A 24,663-nucleotide genomic window follows, 5' to 3' on the forward strand; every position below is an offset into this window, starting at 1 on the left:
TTTAGTTTTGTTCTATAGCTAACAGCACACATCCCCATAAGGTAATAAGTAGATGTGAAGGCTACAGACTGGTCTTTGGATGTCTCCCAAAGGTAGCCTATATAATGATATATGTGTTGCAACCAGCAAATGCTACAGAGTATGGGATTCTAGCCAGAACAATTACTTTCCATTCCAATACAGATATATTTGCCCAGGCAGTTCTATTTAGGGCTGTTCCTCCTCAAAGAGCAAATTACTTATAAATATTTATGTGCTAGAGATAAAATATTTTTCTCCAAATTTATCTTAATTCTACTATCTCACCAAAGACACAAGACAGCAATTCTAGCAAGGAAAAGATACAATATGTTTTTTAATGTGTGACTTACTAAAATGAATCTATTACCTGAATCATTCAAGGAAGCCTTTCAGTAGCTCGGAGTGAGGTGGTATGTTCACTTGGAATCACGGGGCTGAATAGCTTTATATCGACTTTTCAACTGATGGAATGGTTGCAAACTTCTCATCTGGGTCTGAAGCATGGTCACACTGAAGCCAGTGACAAAGGTCCTACAGGATTTGGCCCTTGTGCTCAAAGTCTCCCAATTGTGAACCATGTCACAGTGGACACAATCCTGCTGTCTTTATATAGGCAAATTCTCCTGTTCTAGTCACTGCGAGTTTTGTTTCTATCAAGACTCCAGTGTAAGATTCCATGAGAAAGTTACACAAAGATGTATGGCCTCTGCTATTCAGAGGGGGCCTGATTGTGTAAAGTGCTGAAGTCAATGGGACACACAGCATCTACCCATGTCAGGTGCAAGAAGAGATGAGGTGGTCACCTTCCTGGTTCCTTGGAATGCTTTTTGTGTCATTTCAAACATGGGCTGCCCATGGGCTGCCCAAAGTGAAAAATCTTCAAAAAGTTTTTCACAATGTATGTTGGTAAGTGACTAAATCTGCTTTGCACCACTGTAGGTGAATATTTCATAATGCATATGGTGAATTCCTTCCTTACCAATTCCTCCCTTGGACAAAGGACAAACATTGCAATGACTAAACATTGGTGTATACAGACACTACTTATTTAAGTAGATTTCAGTGATTGCAAAGAGGTATTTGTTAAGTATGCATAGTTAGCTAGGAAGCAAAAAGAACTTGATATTGATGTAAGTTGCCCTCAAAATTTGTCATTGCTGTTGATTAGGAAAATGTAAATTAGACTTTGTAGAAACAACATACTGATGCTCTGAAAATGTTCTTATTAAATAGGACACAAACAAGAAGAGATGCCTTGAGTAGTCAAACAATAGAATCATTAAAAAAGATGGAAAATATTTATTAGGGCATCTAGCCAATGTATCGGCCAATTCAGGTGTTTTCCAGACTTAATTCTCCAGTGCTTAATGCAGTCCAGTTTTAAATGACTTGGTGATATTTACTGGGAAGACTAGTAGACTCACTAAATTGACTGCAGCATCGATCCTCTGGTAAGTGTAGACAAGCTCTTAGATCTGCTTTAGAACTTAATCTTTTCATTGTGTCATGACTCAGTGACTGGGGTATTGGGAATTAGATCATTTCCCACCTACCTGACTTGAGGTTAGGTGTGGGGTGATACACTGACATTGAACAATTAAATGTGTTTATTGCTAGGCACTGACTCCATAGAGAAGTGTCACAGCACAGTGATGAACAGAGGTTTAGCAGCCAAATGCCCATGTTTTTTCTGCCCTTCAGTGTTGTTAGCCTTCCGCTGTTTTGTCCTTTATAGCATAAAAATGATAAACAATAAAAGCACAGCAGCTGCACTTTTAGTCAGCAAACGAGTAAAAATAAATAATTAAAACTCAACTATCTACAAGCAAGCAAATCAAATTCTGCTATGGTAAAACTTTAAATATTCACTGAATAATTCTGAATTCACTTTGGACATATTGGACTATAAAGTCATGTCTTCAGTTATATCTCTTGGTAGTGCTCATTCTAAAGTTTCAGTGCTGATGTCAAATATTGAATCCTTTGATTTTTAATTGAAAATGTTCATCTTGAGAGATTGTAAGACTCCTTGCTTGAAGATAAATTTCAGTACTTTATGTCTTTGAAGTATGTATTTTATAGCAATAATAGATGCTGTACTCTGTAATGTCGTCAGTACCCTGTCCATTTCTTCTGAAATGCTTTCCCAGAATGATACAGGGGGGTTGACGTTTCTACATTACTTTAAATGCTCAATAGAATGTTCAAATGCCTTTTGGTTTCCATACTGTGAAATTCACTATAAATTGTTGTTCATGATGCAGCACACAGTCCTTCAGAGTTGGTAGTAAACCTGTTAATAAGTGTCAAATGAAAACTGGATATGAGAAAGGGTACTGGTTACTTTGCTGTTATCATCACTAGAAGCAATTCTATCGTGTAATTTTTTATTTAAAAAAGTGTATTTAATGCCGGTGAAAGCCACTTTGAAGAGTGATGTCTCCTCTCCACAGAGAAGCCAAAACAGTGGAAGAATCAGCACAATTCCCAGGAAATGTCCATCAGTGAATATCCTCATCTACTGCCCTGCAAGAGGTTAGTTCACCTGTCCTATTCAGTCCTTGTCCTCATGCCTGAGATTGCCAACAGGGATGCCAGTTATTGTAAAGAGAGGGCTGTTTTGTTATATGGACACCTGTCTACTAAGAACAGGACTTAGACCTCCAACTGCTACCAGCTGGACACTGATTTCAGCCACTTCTGACATACAGCCTGATTTGCATTTGTTAGCACAGAGAGATGTTAAATTGCACAGGCTATTGTAGCCTTCTTTGGTGTATCCCAATTGAAATACACCCAGAAGGAGAGGAGCCTGCAGTAGATTGAGAAGCCATTTTTCTCCTTCTCGTTTTTTTATGATACTGAAAGTTCAGGGATGTTGTATGAGACTGTTCTTGAGGGATATACATCTTAGACTGGAAACATTGCTACGAATCTTCAGAAAAAGACTGTTCTGTGGACATTTTCAGGATAGTGTTTTAGAGTAGAGAAGTTCAGATAAATTTTGAATAGTGTATGAACTTTTGGGATTTTTTTATGATTTCTGAACCTTCTGAGATTCACTCATCCTTAAAGACAGGCACCAGGCAAAGACAGGCACCTGGTCGCCTAGGGCACCAGGATTCGGGGGGGGGCAGCATTTTGTGCGCTCCCCACGGGGCGCACAAGAGCTTCCGGTTCCGCTCCCATCACACCGTCGAAGGAGGACCTTCTCCCGACGTGCCGCGGAAAACAGCAGCAGGCAATTGAGCAGCACAATGACTGCCGCTGTCGCCTGCGGCATTTTGGCAGAGGGTCCTTCTTCGGCGGCGCGATGGGAGTGGAACTGGAAGCTCCCACGTGCCCTGTGGGGAATGCACAAAATGCTGCTCCTCGAATTCTGCCTAGGGCGCCAGAAACTCTGGCGCCGCTCCTGCTTAAAGATGAGCTGGAGTTTCTTGGCTCTAGGGTTCTGAGCCTCAGTATTCAGTGAGATTTTGCAGGCAGATAGTTGAAGACCTTCTAAATCATTGGCAGTGTGTTTGTGTGTGTATAAAGTTTCAGTTCTGAAAAATAAGTTAATTTCTCTCACCTTGTTTTAACATCTTTCATTATCACTGTCAACATGTCTAAGACTTCAAGACTCAGAATAGAGAAAGAGTTTACTTGAAGTAAACATCAGATGTGATGAAGAATTGTATTGGAGAAACTTTGATTATGTTCATTTAACAATACCATATTTCTTCACACATGAAAGGACCAAAGTCACATGGACAGTATCTATGCCAAAATAAGATAGAACTGGGTGAAAACCTAAGCCTAATACTGATTATTATCTCTTCATCTATACTTTTGCTTGCTTGGAACTAAATGTAAACAAGTGGCATTACATGTTAGTACTGAAAATCCATTTTTGTGGATAAGTACAATTCCCATAATTTTATAAAACAGACATGTTTTAGATTTTTTTTCAAATATATTGAATAACTTCTGTAGACAGCCCTCTTTGAGAAAAAATATGGGTTCATGAATAGTCTCATGAGTGCATACTGTGTGCCTGATTCTGATTATACAGCTAATACTAGTGTGAGAGAAGAATCAGGTGTGTTTCCTCAAGTGATTGCAAAGATTCATGATAGATATGGATGCATGTATGTTGGGAAGGTTTGGCCAGCTATAGATATGCATATGGATACCAGTGTTTTGGAAAAAATGTAAAGTCTGATGATTTTCATTGAGGTTCCAATCCAGCGTAGGGCCATGAGTTCTCAGATCAGAAGAGCTGCCATATATTCGTATTTGAAATTATCCTCTAGCTTCCAAGAACTTTTCTTCCACTGCCACCCTCTGTTAGCTAAGTGTAATTCCTCTTTTTTTGCTTTTGCTATTGTGACAGGGTCAGGCCAGTTGGCTACTGGAGAGTGTTCAAAGGCAGATATGTTAGTCCCAAATTAAGTAGATCCCTTTTCCCTGGGTAAGGTAACAGGGGCAGTTCCAGAACAAGCAGGAACTTGCTGGAACCAATTAAGGCAGACAGGCTAATTAGAACACCTGGAGCCAATTAAGAAGAAACTGCTAGAATCAATTAGGACAGGCTGGGTAATCAGGGCACCTGAGTTAAAAAGGACCTCACTTCAGTTTGTAGCATGCATGCGAGGAGCTGGGAGCAAGAGGCACTAGGAGCTGAGAGTGAGAACGCATATTGGTGGGGGACTGAGGAGTACAAGCATTATCAGACACCAGGAGAAAGGTCCTGTGGTGAGGATAAAGAAGGTGTTGGGAGGAGGCCATGGGGAACTAGCCCAGGGAGTTGTAGCTGTTGTGCAGCTGTACCAGGAGGCACTCTAGACAGCTGCAGTCCACAGGGCCCTGGGCTGGAACCCGGAGTAGAGGGCGGGCCTGGGTTCCCCCCAAACCTCCCAACTCCTGATCAAACACAGGAAGAATTTACCTGGACTGTGGCTTCTACCAGAAGGGAAGGGCTCTGAGCTGTTTCCCAACCCACATGGTGAATGTCACACTATATTAAAAAGGTTTGCAGAAATAAAATGTAACCACTATTAACCAAACCTCCCAAGCTGTTTAATTTATATATATAAATATCAGGGCCGCCGGGGGAGGGGGGGGGGCAAATGAGGTAATTTGCCCCAGGCCCTGCAGGGGCCCCGCGAACCCTGGCCCGGCGGTGGTCCAGGTTTTCAGCCAGCATTTCGGCGTTGGGGGGCCCTTCAGTGCTGCCGAAGACGCAGAGTGACTGAAGGGCCCCCCGCTGCCGAAATGCCGCCAAAGACCTGGACCGCTGACGGGTGGGTACAAGCACCGCAGCTCCCCTGCTTTGCCTCAGGCCCCCTGAATCCTCTGGGCGGCCCTGATAAATATAATGCAAAGAGAAAAATTAACCACTTAGTGTACCTAGGCCACAATTCAGGAAAGCACTTAAGCATGTGCTGAAGTCCCATTGACATGCTTAAAGTTAAGGATAAAATTATTATTATTGTGGTAGCCCTCAGTCATAGATCAGAACCCAGTTGTGCTATGTACTGTACAAACACATAACAACAAAAATACATCTCTTTTCCCCAAAGGAGCTTACAATCTAAGTAAAGGCCAAGACACAACAGATGGAGTCAAGAAACAGACAAGAGGGAATACAAGGAAACATGAGACTAAAAACAAATCCCGTTGTTTATATTAAAACACCGATTAGTGTCTCTCCTTCTCTTGTATTTCATCTGAAGAGTGTTGTAGACAGTTGTATTCTTCACCTCACTTGGATATTAAATTTGATCGGTACCTGAAAAGCCAGTTTTCCAATGGAGCCTACTAACTTGCATTTCTTGGAAGTCCGATAGTAATCATGAATTCAACTGCAGATTCCTCTGAATTTCTTCAACTGAGGAAAGTCTGAATTTATAATGAGAGAGGTAGAGGACAAAAATACATAGTTTATAGATTTACCAAAATCTGCACAAGGCAGCATATTTATCATGTCCTGCTTAGAAATCAGATTTCTCCACTAATTCAGTAATATTTGGTCAAAGTCCAAATGCACATCTATTGTACAGGGACAACAAGGTAGCTCATTAAAACTTTAGCACTGTTACTGAACTTGGAGCCTTCATTTGTCATGCATGCATACAGAAATTATGCATTCTAGCTAGACAGTATAAGACAGATGATGTATGATTTCTAATGAAAGACATTATCTGCAATGTACTAATAGAATTAATCCTACTGTAGGTGTTCATTTGAGTTGTTAACCAGCTGGAAAAAATTACAGGCCTCATATGTATGGATTAAAAGTGTTCAGCAGTGCAATTTTTGTTTGAAACTTTCTTTGTCATTATAAAGTACATCAATTGTCTTAAATGCTCTTAAATGTTTTATCTTCCACTTGTCTTTACAAGTTCAAGACTTGTTATGGGAAAGCTTAGTACTAGATCTGACCTTGCTGAGATTATAATCATTCCTATCATTGTTTTGGTTTTCTGTACATTCATCCCTTTGTCTCTCTAAGGAGGAATGGGCAAGACTTCCTTTAGGGCAGTGGTCACCAACCCGTAGATTATGATCGACTGGTCGATCCTGGAGACTCTCCCAGTCGATCGCGATCTCTGTCCACTAAAAGTCCAGCAGCACAGTGGGGCTGCTGCTAAGGCAGGTTCCCTGTCTGTCCTGGCCCCACACTGCTCCCAGAAGCGGCCAGCATGCCCCCGCAGCCTGGAGTGTGTGTATTGGGGTCTCAGCACGCTGTTCCTGCCTGCAAACACTGCTTCCGCATCTCCCGTTGGCTGGGAATGGGGAACTGCGGCCAATGGAAGCTGCAGGGGCAGTGCCTGTAGAGTGGCAGCATGTGGAGCCAAGTGCCCCCTCGGGCTTCAGGGGCATGATGGCCCCTTCTGGAGCATCATGGGGCTGGGGCAGGCAGGTAGCCTGCCTTAGTCCCGCTGCACCACTGCCTGGGAGCTGCCCAAGATAAGTGCCACCCAGTGGGAGACCGCACCCCAAACCCCAGCCCAGAGCCCGCACCCCCTGGCAGCCCCCAACCTCCTGCCCCAGCCCAGTGAAAGTGAGTGAGGGTGGGGGAGAGTGAGTGACAGAGGGAGGGGAGATGGAGGGAGTGGGTGGGGCTTTGGGGAAGGGGCGGGGCCTCAGGGAAGGGGTGAGGTAGATCTTGAGTTGCACTTAAATTCAAAAAGTGATCTTGTGCGTAAAAAGGTTGGAGACCACTGCTTTAGAGTTTGGTAGTGCCAGTCCCAAATTGAGCACAGGGATGTCTCTCTAATATGCTATGAGCTATTCCTTCGCCCACTGCAATAGTACAGTGCCCCTAATATTACCTCACAGTGGATCAGTACAGAATGAAAGGAAAGAGTCATATACAGATTCACCAGCTCTTCAGGGTCCTGTGTTTTCCTAGGATGTCTTCCATCCAAGTTCAGACTACGTTTAACCCTATTTAGTTTATGTGATGGTATAGCTACAAGTTCACAGTTCAAGATTAGTAGACATCTTATTCAACATCTAAATCAGGGGTTGGCAACCTTTCAGAAGTAGGGTGACCAGATGTCCCGATTTTATAGGAACAGTCCCAATTTTTGGATGTTTTTCTTATGTAGGCTCCTATACCTCCTATTACCCCCCACCCCCTGTCCCAATTTTTCACAGTTGCTCTCTGGTCACCCTATTCAGAAGTGATGTGCTGAGTCTTCATTTATTCACTCTAATTTAAGGTTTTGCGTGCCAGTAATACATTTTAATGTTTTTAGACGGTCTCTTTCTATAAGTCTGTAATATATAACTAAATTATTGTTGTATGTAAAGTAAATAAGATTTTTAAAATGTTTAGGAAGCTTCATTTAAAATTAAGTTAAAATGCAGAACCCCCCAGACTGGTGGCCAGGACCCGGGCAGTGTGAGTGCCACTGAAAATCAGCTTGCATGCTGCCTTTGGCACGTGTGCCATAGGTTGCCTACCCCTGATCTATATGAAAGTGTTGGGAGAACTGATGAAACAACAGGGGACAAAGTGCCGACAGTACATGCACTCTACACATCATTTATCTCAAACATAAACAGCACCAAAAGCAGCTTTTTCAATACCCAGGCAAAATCAGTATATGCATGAAAGACTATAGGGTAAAGACTGGGGTGTTGCTGGTAGGAAGAGGAAAATGCTTAGAACAGTTTGCTTTCAAACTCTTTAACATCCTCTTCTGTCAAAGGGCATCTGTTCTCAGTAGACCTGGTTGAAACTTGGAATTCCTGTTTTGCAGGAAATTTCAACATTTCAGAATTAGATTTTATTCTGAATTGAATACAAATATTTTTGAAATTTCCTGTGAAATGGAAATTTAAAAAAATCTGTTTTGAAAATTGCTTCAGAAAAAAATCAGTTTTGTTTCAAAAGGAAATTTTTGTTTAGAATTTTTTCATTTTGCATTATTATTTTTACATTACTTTGTGACAATAGTATGTAATCACATGTAATATCATATCACATCGTGTATAATATGATGGGCGTTGTCATTTTATGATATAATAGTTACATTTTATGAAAACAATGAATACTACAGGTATTCTGAGGATGCTTTTCATTGCAGTTTTAAAAACATCATGTTATAAGTTATTTTAAATCATTTTTATGACTTCATTGATGAACTTTTAAAAATAGACCCCCAAGGAGTACATTAAGAAACATAAAAGACTTATAAATGTAATTTGATATGTATGTCAAAAGTTGACAGTCTTTCTCCAGCATGTCTTTTTAAAGCTTTATTTGACACAGTTATTTTTTATATAGCATCTGACACATTCAGTCTTCTTTCTATAGCTTCTTTTATATCTCTGAAATCATTTTAGTCTGTTTTTAAACTACATGTAAAATATTTTATCAGTTCATTATAATGTCTCTTCCTAGCCACATGAAATTAATGTTACCTTATTTGAATATTCTAAACAGCTATGTGCAATAATCATCTATTTATGGTTGTCTTGACTTTTATTTTTGTCTCAGGGTGTCTCTTATGGCTGGTTGGAAACCAGAATTTCTGCTCTATGGGAAATTCCAACAATTTGAAATTTGTTTTGTTCTGAATTGGAATTAATAGGTGGAATTGGGGACTACACAGCAACTTCGTGCACAGCGGAATAGTGTGCTATAGATTTATAACCTAACTTGTCATGTACTAATTCTCTGTGTAGACAAGCCCTTAAATATTAGCAGAATTTTGGCATAATGCAGGCCCAAATCTTTTTATCAATGCCATATTCTTATTAAAATAACTCAGTTACTCTAAGTAAGAACTCAGTAAGGACCTCAAGATTGGGCCCATAAAGAATAACTATACTGTGCTAACAAATATGCCAAGCAAACATAGCAATAGGTAGTACCATCAATCTCAACAATAGCCATAAATCAAAATTGATTACCTTCAGTCCCTGATAGGCATGAAATACAAAATTATGTTATTGTAAATAATAAGGGTCTGTGTATTCAATCCATGCACACAATTCCTGCTGCCATCAAGGACTTTACTGAATATGGTCTTTAGGGGATAAGAGAAATAGATATGAAAAATAACTGGTTTGGGACTAAGAGTTTATGCTAAGAGTTTGAAAAATGTAACATTTAGCACAAATCTATACTTGGTGGTGGACTAGGAACAGAAATAGAAGTAGGAGCAAAGCAATAAAGGGATTACATTTAGTGTAGAGAAAAGAAAGAGAAAGTTAATTCTGCTACAACTAAACAAAAGAATGATTATTGTGACTTACATTTATAGACTGGCTTTCAAACCTAAGGATTCCAAAGTATTTTATAAACAGACTCACACGCTATTTATATAGTAAGAATTGCTTCACACCCCTTTGTGGTGATATCTAACAACTGCTTATAATACTACATAAGAGTTGATGATAAGAAGTAAAAAGTACTTGACTCAATGGCAACCATAGAGGTAATCTTAGGTAAGCAGAATATAATTACTTGTTAGGTTTCAGAGTGGTAGCCATGTTAGTGTGTATCAGCAAAAAGAACGAGGAGTACTTGTGGCACCTTAGAGACTAACAAACAAGCTTATGTTCAAATAAATTGGTTAGTCTCTAAGGTGCCACAAGTACTCCTTGTTCTTATAATTACTTGAGTTACAATTTGAGCAGGACACAACAGGTAACACTGCTACCATCATGAACAATGCTATGGGATCCTTAATAATGACAAATGGCAAAAAAATCAGTGAAAAGCCATAAATTGTGTCCTTTTAGCTTGTTATATGGATGATACATAGCATTTTTGGTCGTTATTTATTTCATCTGTCTTGGTTTGGTTGACATGTATCAGTGAGATTGAAGGTTGAAAGTTCATCAGTTGTTTGAAACTGAAATGCTTTTAGCTAAGTGCCAGGGTAAAATGAGTAGCTCTCTGCCTCAGAAGGTCAATACCAGAATTATTCATCTTTCTTCTGTTAGCAAAGTCAGGCTTCACCAAACGATTATCAACTCCCCTCTGTTTCTTCTCCATAGTTATCAAATCAGCCATCCATTCTCTTAGAAATGCAGTTAGAGTGAAACATCACTGTTTACATGTTGCTGCCTGGAGTGTACCTTAATTCATGCTTTGTAAATTACATTGTTGTATTTGATTCCTGGAAAGCACTTTTCAGAATGTACAGCTTCCTCCGAAGTGCTACTGATGGGCACTAAAATCCATATGCATTTCACTCCTGTGCTTAAGTAACTTTATTGGTTGTTTGTGAAACTCCAAATTTATGTCAGAATTTGATCAAAGCGCTTCAAGAATTAGAACTTTTTAGCTGTCTGGCATCGGCTTTCATGAGTGTGTTTATTCTTCACAATCTTCAGGTACCACACAGTTAAATACCCAAACATGATATACTCTAATTGTAGAGAGCAAAGGTCTTAGACCCTGCTAGCACCACATATTACATCCACTCCTGAACAATCTTTGAACATTTCAGACAAATGTGAGACATATTATTTCAATTTGGCTTTGTTCTGCTTTTCCTAGTCCAGTTGAATACACACATTTAATTTATTTTCTCTCAAACATTCTCCAGGATGCACTGTGCAAAAGGTGCTCCTTTTTGTGCATCTGACGACAGACTGTTGTTTTTTTTTAAAACCTTGCTTTTATACAGGATGAAAGGCAAGCTCTGTGATATCATATCATATTATACTATCATTAAAATAAAAATACACACTTTGGGACTTCTTATTGCATTTTAAGAGAAACATTTTTAGATGAACTGGTAACTCCATTAATGCCAGCTTTTTCAGTATCAGAAGAAAAATATTAAATAGTTCTAATCTGGGATTGAGGAGGGATAAGAAGATGAGACATCAGCATGACTAGTGATTTTCAGTGCCTCGATTTTTTGGTGCCCAGTTAGAGACATTTTGAGTGCCCATCCTCTGAAAAATGGGCCCTTCAAGTATCTTAGGGTGGGCACCAAAATCATGAGTCACCTTTGGAAATCCTGGCCAGAGGGTTGCTGCTATTTTATTTTATTTTATTGACAATGCTCAAAAGTGTGTTAGGTGCTTTGCAGAACAAACCAAAAGGCATGTTCCCAGCCTAAGTAGGTTACAATCTAACTTTAGAATTGATGTAAACAGTGAGAGTGAAAAATAATAGAGCATGGTTGAGGAAGGACTGTGGATATGGCAATAAGATCACATGGTTACTCAGTTATGGCTTGTATACATCATGATGATACCATTAAAGCTAATTGTTTTGTATTATTGTTCCTTTCTTTTTTTTCCATTTTATTTATGCAGTGCCAAAGCCCTCACACTGCTCAGTTTTTACTCAGGCCTTACTCAAGCAGGCCATTGGAAATTTTGCCTGAATAAAGACTGAGGAAAAACTGAGCAAAAATTTTAGAATTTGTCCTGCAGGGAGAACTAGTATTGGTGAAATTCATCCTTGTGGAGAGTGCCAACACAAGTGGAATCAAATCCAAACCATGGGAAGGTTGTGTATTCAGGTTCAAAAAGTTTGTGCAATTTAAATTCAGCCAGAACATTCTGCTTTTTCATTACAAAAATTATAATATGTGAATGATGAGAGCACACTGACTGGTGTGTGTGTTGGGGGGCAGTTCTCAAGTCCCTGTTTGATTTCTATTCACAATGACATATGTTCTTCCTTCACTTTAGTCCACATATCCATCTGCTTTTGCACAAGCCTTCAGTTCTAATCCCCAAAATACAGGCGGAGTGTGTAATTCACTGATCGGTTAATGAATCGGGTTCCCCAATCCTTCCTTTGCTTGGGAGTACATTTGCTTAATAGATTTTACTCATTGAAATGTATAAGGATTTATTGTGCAAGACTCTGAATTGCCTTTTGGACCTGCACTGATAGGACAGGATCTTTGGCTATCAGGATAGATAAGAGGTATTCAGTAGTCCTAATGCAGCTGCAGGAGAACCCAGATGTGTTTAGAACTAGAATTTATACTTCCTTCTGACTCTTTCTCAGGAAAAAGAGAAAAATAAATTATATGTTACCTTCTTTAAACCTCAATGGTGTTTTCTGTCCTCCTCTGCCTTTGTCTTTCCTTGCCACTCTCCCTTTCAGCTTCCTGAGTAGTTTATCCTCTTGCCTGGTCTGTTTTCTGGTCACATCTGTTTGCAACCATACACTTGAATATAGCAGATGGTTAGAAGAGGAAACCACTAAGCAGTGTGAGTAGTATAAGGGGAAGTGGGAAAACACAGGAGGGTGGAAATAGAAAGGAGAAATAATTATCTAATAATATGGCTTGTGCAGAATCCAAAGGGAATGCTGTAATTCAGTGAAGTCTTGCAAGAAGAAACAGATGTTATAGAGAGGAAAGCTGTGAATAAAAAAGGGTAACAGGGGAACTAAGAGGGAGGCTCTGAGAGGCTTATAGGAGTTGAAGATGGATTTTAAGCAGCCAGGGGAGCTGAGAGGGAATAGCTGACAATAGGAGAGGGGAACTAAGGGTATGTCTATATTGCAAAAAAACAGCAGCAGCACTGAGTCTCAGAGCCTGGGTCAACCAATTTAGGCACTCCCTTGCTGGGTTTCAGAGCCTGAGCTCCAGCCCATGTAGGAATGATGAGACCTGAGGCAGGAACATGTACACTGCTATTTTTAGCCCCAGAGCATGAGCCCTGGGTGCCAAGTCAGTTAACCTAGGCTCAGTGACTTGCTGCTGTGGGTTGTTTTTGTTTTTTGCAGTGTTGATGTACCCTGAGAGGAGATTGGAACAGATGAGAAAAACAAAAGAGAGAAATGGGGTAGCTGAAAAAGTAGCTCAGAGAGAATTGTAGAATTGGAGAAACACAAATGGGGTAATGGCCAGAGAGCTCAAAGAGGATTGGAGTGGCAGGGAGTATCTGAAAAGTGCTCAGGGAAGCTGAGAGCAGACCGAGTGATCAGAGCTAACAAGCAATGAAGCTAGAGAATTGCAGGAGGAGGATTGGGAAAAACAGTGGAGCTGTATAAAAGAATTGCAATGGCTCAGAAAAATCCTTTGCAAACACTCTAGCCATGTCTTATTTTAGAGATTCATTGTTGACTGTTAGAACTCTTCCCTTGGCTCACTGCAAGTTTGCTACGTTTTTCTCCTGCAGTCTTCTGTTTGCTATATTTATTCCTGTTGCTCTAACTTTTGCTGCATGACTTTCATATGAGATTCTAGTTTTATGTCTTATTTATGAGATGTTGGGCTTTACATACTAATTTAATAAATGTGATTATCCATTCCAAACATATAGGAGAGTATCTGTTTACCATTAATTTCTTTAAAAAAAAAGTTGTGTTGTGTTAGTTGTTCCCTGTAAAAAATCTGTTCCCTTTTACTTGTATGGGTCTTTCCTTTCCATGGGTTTTACATTACCTGGCTTTTGTTCATCTATATATATTATAGGTAGGGCTGGGTAGCTCGGCCTTATATTGAGGTTGCCCAGCATTTCCCATTAGAATACCCTGTTTTCAGTTGCTTAGAACTTTGCCATCTTTAACCTTTCAAGCTAAACTTTTCCATCCTGGGTGTCTGCCTCAGGCTTAATTATGTTTGGAAAATATCAGCCATAACAGTCCAGCTATGTCCAAGAGACTAGGAAAAATCTTTTTTTCTCTTTTTTTAATATTAAAACCGTTCTGGTGACCTTTTCTTTGGAAAGCTGTAGTGTCCCCATGCTTTGGAGAACAAACTTGAAATTTGGCAGTGGAATGGCCTTTGTGTCAGGGATGTGCCTTTGCCATCTCCATGAATATCCCCAGAATTTTGGCCAATGTTCAGTCTTTGAAAAATTGCAGTTCACACATGCTCGGTAGACTTGCTAGAGCATAACAGCTAAAATCTTAGATTCCATCCTCACTAAGCATGTGTCATCCCCTCACAGGTTTTAGTCCTGATCATACTGCACATGCAGCATCTCTACAGAATGACTGAGGATGCTTCATCGTTTCACAGCTCCTACATGTGACTGGACATGTGCCACCCACACAAAGCAACTGAGCCTACTCCCTCCAGCCCAGGACTACATGGGAGAAGACAGACTTTCCCTGGGCCAGGTTGGTGTTAGACACTAGGGCTGAGAGCAGGGAGTCTGTCTCTTTTGTGCCATCAATGATCGCCCTGCTGTTGCTATAGTGTGAGGATGAAGCCATCTGATTCAAATGCAGAGGTGAAAAGAGTCAGACCTAGCCATTTGGGGAGGAGGGGCAGATTAGGTTAAGGAGTCTGGCGGTGGAGACTGGGCCTTGAGGCTGGCAGAGGAATGGAGACTGGGACTGGGAGGCAGACACTGGGACTGTCTGGGCAAGGAGACCAGGTCTGGCAGCAAGGGCAAGAAGTGTGTCTGCATAGGAGAGAAAGAGCCAGTGGGTGGGGGGAGGGATCGTGATTGGATGAAAAGCTATAAGGGGTGGGGGAACTGGAACTGTCAGAGCAAAGAGAGTGGAACTGATAACCAGTGGGGTGGAGGAAAGAAGGCAGAGGAAAGGGAGACAGATCTGACAAGGAGTAGGGACTGAGTGGGGAAAAAGTACCAGGACAATAAGCCTGGGTAGGAAGATGAGATTGGAAGAGAAGCCAAGGGTGGGAGACTGGGACTGGGAGCCAGTGAGTGAGGGTGGGTTGACTGGAGGCTGTGGAGAGGACTGGGAATAGCTAAGCAAGGAGACTGGAAGTATGAGGGAGTAGGCTAGACTGGGATGGGGAATTTCAAGGTGTGAAACTAGGACTTACTGGGCAAGGAGCCTGGAGTAGAATCAGAAGCCTGAGGAGTGGAGACTGGAACTGAGTAGGTGAGGAGAATGGGACTAGGGTGAGGATGCAGTGAAGGGGGGTGGGGGTTAGAGACTGGATGGAGTCAGGGACGATGGGGTCAGGCTTGAGGGGGGCGGGGAAGGCAGAAGAGTCTTTGCCCACTAGGAAACACTTCCCACTAGGCCCGGGAAAGGAACTCAAATCCCTGAGTCTCACCATTCCTCTCCTGTCACCAAATATCTGTGAAATCTACTGGCAAAGTGTCTCATTTCCCTGTAGCACATGTCCACGTAGAGGTTAAAAACCTCTACTGGTATGAGTTACTCCAGTAACTCAAGTGGCAGAGGTCTGTGCAGTGGACCTAAATGTTCCACTCCCAATGACAAACCATTTGGGTGTCAATATGATGCTGCATGATCAGTTTGGAAATTACGCAATAAATTACGTTAAAAGAACATTAATATTGCAAAGTCAAGCATTCAACAAGGAAAATTCAAGAATTAAAGTTGCCGGTGCAACTTTAATTCAGCTCCCCTCTGTGTTTGCATTATGATACAGTCTTTAATTACATGATCATTTGCTATTTTTTTCCATTCTGCTCTGGGTTTGAATCAGGGTTGTTTACTGAATGAGGCTGTTGTGTGTAAGATCCGTGATTCCTTTGTTGCAGAAAATGGAAGGTGTTTTTCTGAATAAGGCAGGCGATTGCAGGAAGAGAGAGGACAGTCTTATAGTTAAGGCAAATTAATGCCACCCTGGAGAACTGGATTCTATCTTTCCTTCTACCACAGGGTTCCTGGGCAATTTTTAAGGAAGTCACTTAAACAAAACTTTTCACATGCGTTTTGTGTTTAAAATGTGTTTTGATGCGAGTGAGTTTGAGAATCACACTGAAGAGAGTGAATTATAATTTCACTTTACACATTCATTTAGACAGAATCACCTGCCTAAGTGCTTACTAGAGAGAAGCTGAGTGTTGGACCATTTTCATTCCTTGTATAACTCCAGTGAATTTAATGGACTGAATTAGCCCAGTGTTTTACCTCTGACAAACTCAACAACATCGCCCCAATTAGCCATATATGATATATTCATGCTCTCTGCTGGACTAGCACATTATCTCCAGAAGCATTTCACCAGAAGGTAATTCCATGAATGGCAATAATTCAGTGAAGCCTTTGTGAGATTGTCACTAGGACTGTGTGACTCAGAAACCATGCACAACTTGCCTAGCTGTATATTTTGCTGGGAACTCAAAGCCCCAGCCTTTATTTGACAAGAATATCTGAAATCTTGGGTCAATTGTCAAGATTTCACCATTTTCAAAATACCCATCAGTTACCCACTTCCTACCAACAGGCTTCACTATTGCCCAGCAACTTTGTCTTTTGCAGGATTCATCTTGCAACCCCCCTTTCCATTGCTGCTGCCTGGCAGAAGAGGGTCAACAGGTCCTCTCTCAGCTCCCCAGGGATGCGCTGTTAACCACTCCACACGTCTTTTATGTTTACAAGGGTCACCTAGTTGGTCTATCTGTTCTTCCAATAATTGCAGGGTCTTTGATTGAATCACCATTGACTATTTTCCCTGTTACTTTATTTCATACAGTGATCAAAAGGGCAAAGGCTAGTTTTTTAAAATTGTTAGGTAAAGTGATTAAATTAAGGCTGCACAGAGAGACATTAACTGTTTAGTCAGTGCCTGTGTGAGTGAAGTAAACTGTTTCAAATTTGGTTGCATCTCTCACGCTGAGCCCTGGGATTTTTGACTGAGGTGCATATGTGTCTTGACTTGTTATGGTAGTTTATTTATCACTGCTGGATCTGTGACTTCCCTCGTGCAATGGCATTAACTATGTACTTGTGATAATGCGTTAAAATTTGAAGATAGATTTATTGAAGTGGGTGACCCCTTTGAATCCTTCACTGAATGTCTCATTAAGTACATAGGACAGAGGATTTTCCATACTGAATCAGATTACTGTCCATCAAGATTAGCATCCTGCTGTGACAGTGGCCAGGGTTGCTTCAGAAGAAGACTAGAGGAAAACTAACAGGTAAAGATGTGCAGTGTGGTGGTGGTGGGGCAATTCTTCCCTTCTCCCTTATGCCATAAAATTTGAGATTAGATTGCCCTGATTTTAGCATAAATAATTGGAAATGTCATTATTATTGTCAATGTCATTCAGCATTCTTTAAAAGGACCTTTTTGCTTTAACAGTACACTGGCTGCAGAATTTTCCTCACGGTAGTTAATTCTATAACCTCCCGAGGCCATGAATACCATAGATTCTATGGAGAAGCATTCCCTCTTAGCTGCTGCAACTATACCTGAAAATGAGATACACCTCAACTATACCTGAAGATTCTCCATTGAGAGAATCCCTCCTCTTTTGCTATAGGATGGCATCTCTTCCTGTCATGACTTTGATTCTTTTTTAAATCATGCATTCATGTGGGCTGAAACAATGCAGGGAAGGGACATTTTATACATACCAATGTCATCCACAACCTCTGAGTTAAAACCAGATTGTAAAACACAGCTGTAAGTCCAGTAACAAGTTTTTGGTTTTTTTTTTAAAAGCATATAATAGTGACTCTTAATGACTATATTCAACATCGAGCAATGAAATGTGAACCCCACATAGCATCCAGCGGGCACAAAAGTTCCCAGCATGCAAAGGTTTCAGGCTGACTGAAGAAAACAGCTTCTTTCAAAGTACATAGGAGCAAATCCTTAGATACCCAAGTGCCTAGTCCTCAAAGCAGATTCCTCATCTGCTAGCTGTAGTTGAGAGAGTAATAGAAATTGGTACCCCATGGATATTGTCACTCATTACTCATTTAGCTGGTTCTGACTTCATTTAACACAGTAACTTTCCATTCTTGTAAAGGTGCAACTCTAATTCCTGGACAACAAAGAGAACATACATTTAATGTAATTAATAGGGATGGCCTAATTCATTTTGCCTAATTTAAAACCTACTTGAATTCTAATGTTACTGGTTTCATATTCTTCTTAGGAGATATGGTGGAAAAGGATCAGAGAGGGGCGAAAAACTTAATCAAAGAGTAAAGTAGAAAATGGAGCAGAGATCAAGCAGAGTGAATAATAAATATATTGAAATGGGACAAAAGGGAGTCTGAGAAGAAATATAATTGAAATTAAGCACAGTAAGTCAGATCCTCAGCTGGTGTAACTGCTGTTCAGTGGAGCTGATTTACACTAGCTAGGGATCTTGCCCTCTATATGCAATTTGTGTGAATGTATATGTATATATGTGCTCTACACACCCCATGTACAAGCTATTTGCTTGTGCCAAGCAGGCTTCTGATGGTACTGATGGGTTTTTTTATATTCCTAATGATGCCACAAGCTTCCCTTTCACTAGAAAGACATTTTAAATTTTGCTGTTGACAGAGTTGAATCACATAAGAAAAAAAATGAATTTAAATTAAAAGGAAAAAGGGTGTGGAAAGACAAAGCTCTGAACTTCATGACATGTGCCTATCCTAAGAAACAGTATATGTATATGTACACCAACAAGCAATCCTAACTGTTTAAAAATTCCTCTTGTCATTCAGAAAAGGAGTGTCTGTTTTACATAAACTCAGTGTTAACTGAACTTAACTGAACAGGAAATCCTTTTAAGATACTGAGAAATGTTAAAGGGTCGGGACTCCAAATATGATCAGATTTATGGAATAAGCAGAGCTCTTGGGAATATTTGTGGAAGACTCCCCTGATTATAAACAGCTATTCAGCTTTCCCAAAGTTTGGTATAGTAACAGGGGCTTTGTGCATAACATTTTAAACTTTATGTTCTAATGCTTTACTGGGTGTATTAGACAGGCAAACAGGTAGGCTGGGTATACCCAAATGCTATCATTATGTCTGTTGGCAGGAACAGCAGCAGGAAGTACTCCCAGAGTGTTAGGCAGGATCAGGAACTGCCACAATTATCCAAACCTAACTTATCTTGAACCTGAAGTGGGACATGAGTTTGATTCAGATAACAGGATTTGGATAAGTGAGGTCTGGCTAATCTAGGCTATATTGCATGCTCATTTTCCTGAAGAGGACTGCTGTAGTACTTTTAAATAGTGAGATGTTTTCTTAAAGGTTCTGATTTTTTTGTGATGCCCCATATTATGCAAATAGAACTGAAATGCTCCCCTGCCTTGTCTGGTTGCCATGGAAAAATAAGTATCCACACATCCTCAGTGGAATGCAAGAAAGTAACTGAACAAACAGAGATGCACAGTGCTGACAAAAGCTCATTTTCCAAGTAGGTAAAAGGGAATGGATAGTAATTGTTCACTGTTGCTAGCTGCTGCCTTAAAGCTAGGGCAAGGCCAGAGGCATTGAAAACAAATTGCAACAATAGTCCTCCAAGAATAGAGCAGCTCCCATGGAGTTTGGGACCTGGTGTAAACCATATTGATTTCATGCTACCGTCTTACAAGTTTTTAATTAAAGACACTAACACTCTGCTGAAGAATGGCCACACAATGGTGGCTAGGCCTCCTAGTAGCTTTCAACATCAACACATTTTGAATTTCAGAACAAAGCTTCTACATTCTTTATCGTTTTCGGAATAAGTTAATGTCCCCCCCGACTATGCATGTGTGAAACAAATGAGAAGAAAGCAAAAGCTGGTGCTCGAGGCTCTGTCAACTGCCATTTATGAGCTGTTACAAAACAAAGTGTTTTATTGTTAAATATCTGATAGTCACTGTGGAGAACATGAAAAATTTCTGTATTTTATAAAAATGGTGTGACTCAGTTTACACTCTCTCTCTACCTTCTTGGTCTCAAGGAGTTAATTTCTTTCCAGAGATGCAACTTGTCCTATGGAGACAGGGAGGGGCACCTTATTGTCTGCCTCTGAATGGGACAATTGTTAAAGACTATCAATAACTGAACAGGTCTGGCCATAAATAGCAGAACAATGTGGTAGCTGCAGTTTGGCTAAGACCAGTTCTCCCCGATCTTGTCTGCAGGAGGAGTAGGGTTCAAAGGAATGGAAAATCCCCAAAGAGGGAACAAAGAAAGCAAGGTGTTAATGCTAGCTTTTAAAAATTCAGAGGCTAAAGAGCTAAAGGCGCACAAAGGGGCATGCTTTCTGAGGGAGAGGGAACCTTTTCATGGGAAGACCAGCTGAAGTTCAAGGAAGCTGGGCAGATGATGAGGAAAGAGGCAGGGAATAGCATACATGTGATTCTTATTTGCCTAGATCTTTATATATCTTGTGCCATCTAAAGAAAAGTGTTTAGTTAAGAAATCTCTATGCAAAGTTAGTGTCTATTTGCTTCAACTATAATGCATCCCTGAAGGGTTAAACTGTAAACGGGAGTGCCCACTAGAGTGGAGCTCTAGGGAGGATGTGCTTAAGCAACTGGTGACTCTAGGGGGAGGGGAGGAAAGTTTAACCCTGGTTTTAGGACCTAGGGCAGCTGGACCACAGTGTCCCACTTCTGACGAAAAGGGGTACTAGATAGACATTTTATGCCCAGGGAGTGAACCTAGAGACCAAAGGAGGAAACAGTGCCTGGAACCTGCCGAGAGCCAGGGGGATCTTAAAGCACCTGCACCCAGCACATGGATCCAAAGACATCAGCTGGTGAATGAACAGCAAGAGGAGCTCAAACAGGGTGTGACAGTGACAAAAACCATTGTATACATCAAAGAAATTAAATAAGTAGAAATGTGTAAATTATGGGATAATCCTGAATTGTATTGCACGGGTTTGATGGTGGGGAAAATAATGTAATGGAGCCTCCATTCCCCAATCCATGTAGAAACATGGTGGGATACCCCCCAAAAGCTTTTTTGAGGATTTTTTGGTTAACACACTTTTTTGGCACTCCATGGTTTGAAGGGGGTTTGAATACTTCCTCAGGCCTACAGCCTTTCTGAAATTTTACTGTTCTCAGAAGTACATGCTGTGTGTGTGTGTGATGCCGTTTATTTTTACAGCAGCAAAATACATCACCTGGCTGTCTTGAGACATCCTGCCCTGTGCCAGCTGGATAGCTCAGGGACTTTCTGTGAGGATAGCATTGTCTCTTCCGATGTCACAGAGGTGCACTGGTGGTTCACTACTGTTATATCCTTGGGGGCAGCCGGTTTAGGAAGAAATTACTTGAGGCCAGACAGCAGACAGCTAACAAAACTACCATTTTATTTACAGACACAGAGCTCACCCAACCGTCCGAAACCGGCTGGGCTATCCCCTAATAATCTAACTCAGTTGCCATAGGAACAAAAAACATGACAACCAAATATACAACATATTCCTCCCCCCCTAATAAGAACATCCCCTAAATAAAACACACACTAGACTAGAGAAGGAGGGTAGACTGCCTCCATTCCCGGCTAAACCCTGGGGATTATTTTGCCCCATAACCGTCGGTTTGCCCTAGCTAAAGATCCAGCCGATGAGGAGGCCTTTTGTCTCTAGGTGGATTACGGCGAACTTCTGGTGTTGTTGCACCCAAAAGTACCATGGACTCTGGGTCCGCAGCACGAACGGGTGAGGAGGTGTTATCAGCTCGTGTTGGGCAAAGTGGTATCTCAGCCGCCGGCAGTAATGGAGGAGAACAGTCAGAAACAGGTGATTTGTGATTCGGTGTCTCACCAGAAGTGGTGAAGTCAGACCACTCAACTGCAGATGTGTCCTGAGGACTGGCATGACCTGGCAACAGCTGATCTACATGTCGCCGCCAGGTAAGATTCTCTGCAGTGAGGACTGTGTAGGAAACAGGTCCTGTTTGAGTGATGATTGTGGCAGGGACCCATTTAGCTCTGGAAGTATAATTCCAAGCCAAAACTGGCTGTCCCGGGCTAAAGGATCGCTCTTTTGCTCTGGGTGCCCATCTGATAACTTGATTTTGCTGCTGATGTTGCACAATTTGTCGGGGTTCAGAAGGTTTCAGCAGATCAAAGCAAGTGTGCAGCTGTCGTCCCATCATTAGAAAGGCCGGAGATGCCTTGGTCGTAGCATGAGGTGTGTTTCTGTAGGAAAGTAAGAAGGTATCCAGACGCTTTTGAATGGAGTGTTGTCCCTTTGCTGATTTCAAAGCGTGTTTCATTGTCTGCACAAATCTTTCAGCTAATCCATTGGTGGGTGGATGATATGGTGCTGACGTGATGTGGTGTATCCCATTTGCCTTCATAAAATTTTGAAACTCCTGAGAGACGAACTGCGGTCCGTTGTCACTCACAAGTTGTTCTGGCAGACCAAAAGGACTAAAGAGTCCTTGTAGTTTTTGGATAGTACTCTCTGCAGTAGTGGACTGCATTATAGAGACTTCTGGCCATTTAGAATGGGCATCTACTGCCACCAAGAACATGCTTCCTTCAAGGGGGCCAGCGAAGTCAATGTGAATACGTTGCCATGGGTTTTCAGGCCAGTCCCATGGGTGTAGGGGTGCCCACTGGGGTGCATTCCTCACACCCTGACATGACATACAAGCTTTTGCCTTCTCTTCAATAGCACTGTCCAATCCAGGCCACCAAAAATAGCTTCGTGCAATTTCCTTCATGCGCACTATTCCACAGTGACCAGAATGTAGCTGTTCTAACATCTGTGATCTCAGTGGTGGTGGAATAATGACATGTCTCCCCCACAACAAACAACCAGATTGGACCGATAACTCCGTCCTCCTGGACATGTAGGTAACAAGGTCGGGTGAGACCGGAGAGGTTTGTCGAGATTTTCCATGCATCACCAGGTCCATAACTTGGGACAATACTGGGTCAACGCGAGTTGCCTTCTTTATCTGAGTAGCAGTGATGGGTGTATTCTCTACCTGTTCAAAGTAGAAGATTCTTTAAGTGATCCTCTTCATTTCTTCCAGTGACCAGGATATCATCCAGATAGCACTGAACTCCTGACAAGCCACACAAGATCTGTCCATAGCCCTCTGGAACAGGGCGGGAGCAGACGTTATTCCGAAGGGTAGGCGACAGTATCGATAAAGCCCCTTATGAGTTACAATAGTCAACAGCTCTTGGGACTTTTCATCGACGTGCATCTGTAAATATGCTTGACTCAGATCAATCTTACTGAACTTTTGTCCCCCAGCCAGGCCTGCGAAGAGGTCATCGATGCGGGGAAGTGGGTATTGCTCTGCACACAACACTGGGTTGACAGTGACTTTAAAATCACCGCAAATCCGGAGAGAGCCATCTTTCTTCACTATTGGAATGATAGGAGTGGCCCATGAGCTATGGGTAACTGGTATTAGGACTCCATTGGTGACCAGGCACTCCAGGTCCACTTCGACTTTCGGCCTGATGGCATATGGCACAGTTCGGGCTTTCAGATATTTTGGTGGACTGTCAGGTTTAATGTTCAATGTCACAGTGATTCCCTTCATACTTCCCAAATCATCTCCAAAAACAGCAGCATGTTTCCTTCGTATAGGGGTTAGACTGGTTTCTTCTTTAGTCATCTTGTGCACTTCTGCCCAGTTGAATCTTCCCAAGCCAGGACCTACCCATTAAGGCTGGGTAGTTACCTCTCACCACAAACAGTGGCAATTTAGCAGCCTGTTCATTGAGCTCCACCTTAACATCAATAGTGCCCAACATGGGCACAGCTTCTCCCGTATACGTCTTCAGAACAGTTTTTGTTGCCTTAAGCAGAAGATGCTGTAGCTTTTCTTTATACACAGTCTCAGAGACCAGCAAGACGGCTGCACCGGTGTCCAGTTCCATGCGTATAGGTTTGCCATCCAACAACGGGGTTACCCAGTATTCATGTGAGCCCATTGCCAAAGACAAAACATGCAGTGGCACTTCCTCTTGCAATGAGGTGTCACTTTGATCATCCTGGGTCTGCTCTAGGGTATGCAGGGTTCCTCTTTTTGTCGGCTAGACCACAGGCCTCTTTTTCTTTTGTTTACAGGCACGCTCAATGTGTCCCCTGTTGCCACAGTGTCGACACACCAGGTCCTTACACCAGCATTCTGATGCCTGGTGACCTGACTTACCACAGCGGTAACATTCTTGACTCTGCACAGTTTTGTGGGTTGGTTCTTGTGACACTTTTTGCACCCTAGGGGATGCACCGATGTATTGTGCCTCCCTTGTAGCTAGTTCCATGGAGACAGCAATATCAACAGCCTTCTGTAAGGTAAGCTGAGCCTCTGTCAGTAGGCGCTTCTGTATAGCTTCACTGTAGAGGCCACACACTAACCTGTCACACAGGGCATCATTTAACATCTCCTTAAATTCACAGTGTTCTGCTAGCTTTTTTAAAATGGCTACAAATTGTACAACTGTTTCATCTTCCTTTTGGTCTCTTTTGTGGAACCTATATCTTTCAGCAATTACCAGTGGTTTTGGGGAAAAATGGGACCCCAGGATTTCCACAATGTCACTGTAA

The 24,663-nt window shown here is 41.6% G+C and overlaps 1 long non-coding RNA gene across 1 annotated transcript; it reads left to right on the forward strand.

Moving 5' to 3' along the window:
- Positions 1-2,512: 2,512 nt before the first annotated feature.
- Positions 2,513-18,374, forward strand: LOC120373753. Its single transcript, XR_005585691.1, has 4 exons — positions 2,513-2,556; positions 14,401-14,572; positions 17,212-17,325; positions 18,292-18,374. It is a non-coding gene; the product is annotated as an uncharacterized LOC120373753 (long non-coding RNA).
- The last annotated feature ends 6,289 nt before the right edge of the window (positions 18,375-24,663 follow it).

Source organism: Mauremys reevesii, linkage group 10 (assembly GCF_016161935.1).
Source record: "Mauremys reevesii isolate NIE-2019 linkage group 10, ASM1616193v1, whole genome shotgun sequence".
NCBI lineage: Eukaryota > Metazoa > Chordata > Testudines > Geoemydidae > Mauremys > Mauremys reevesii.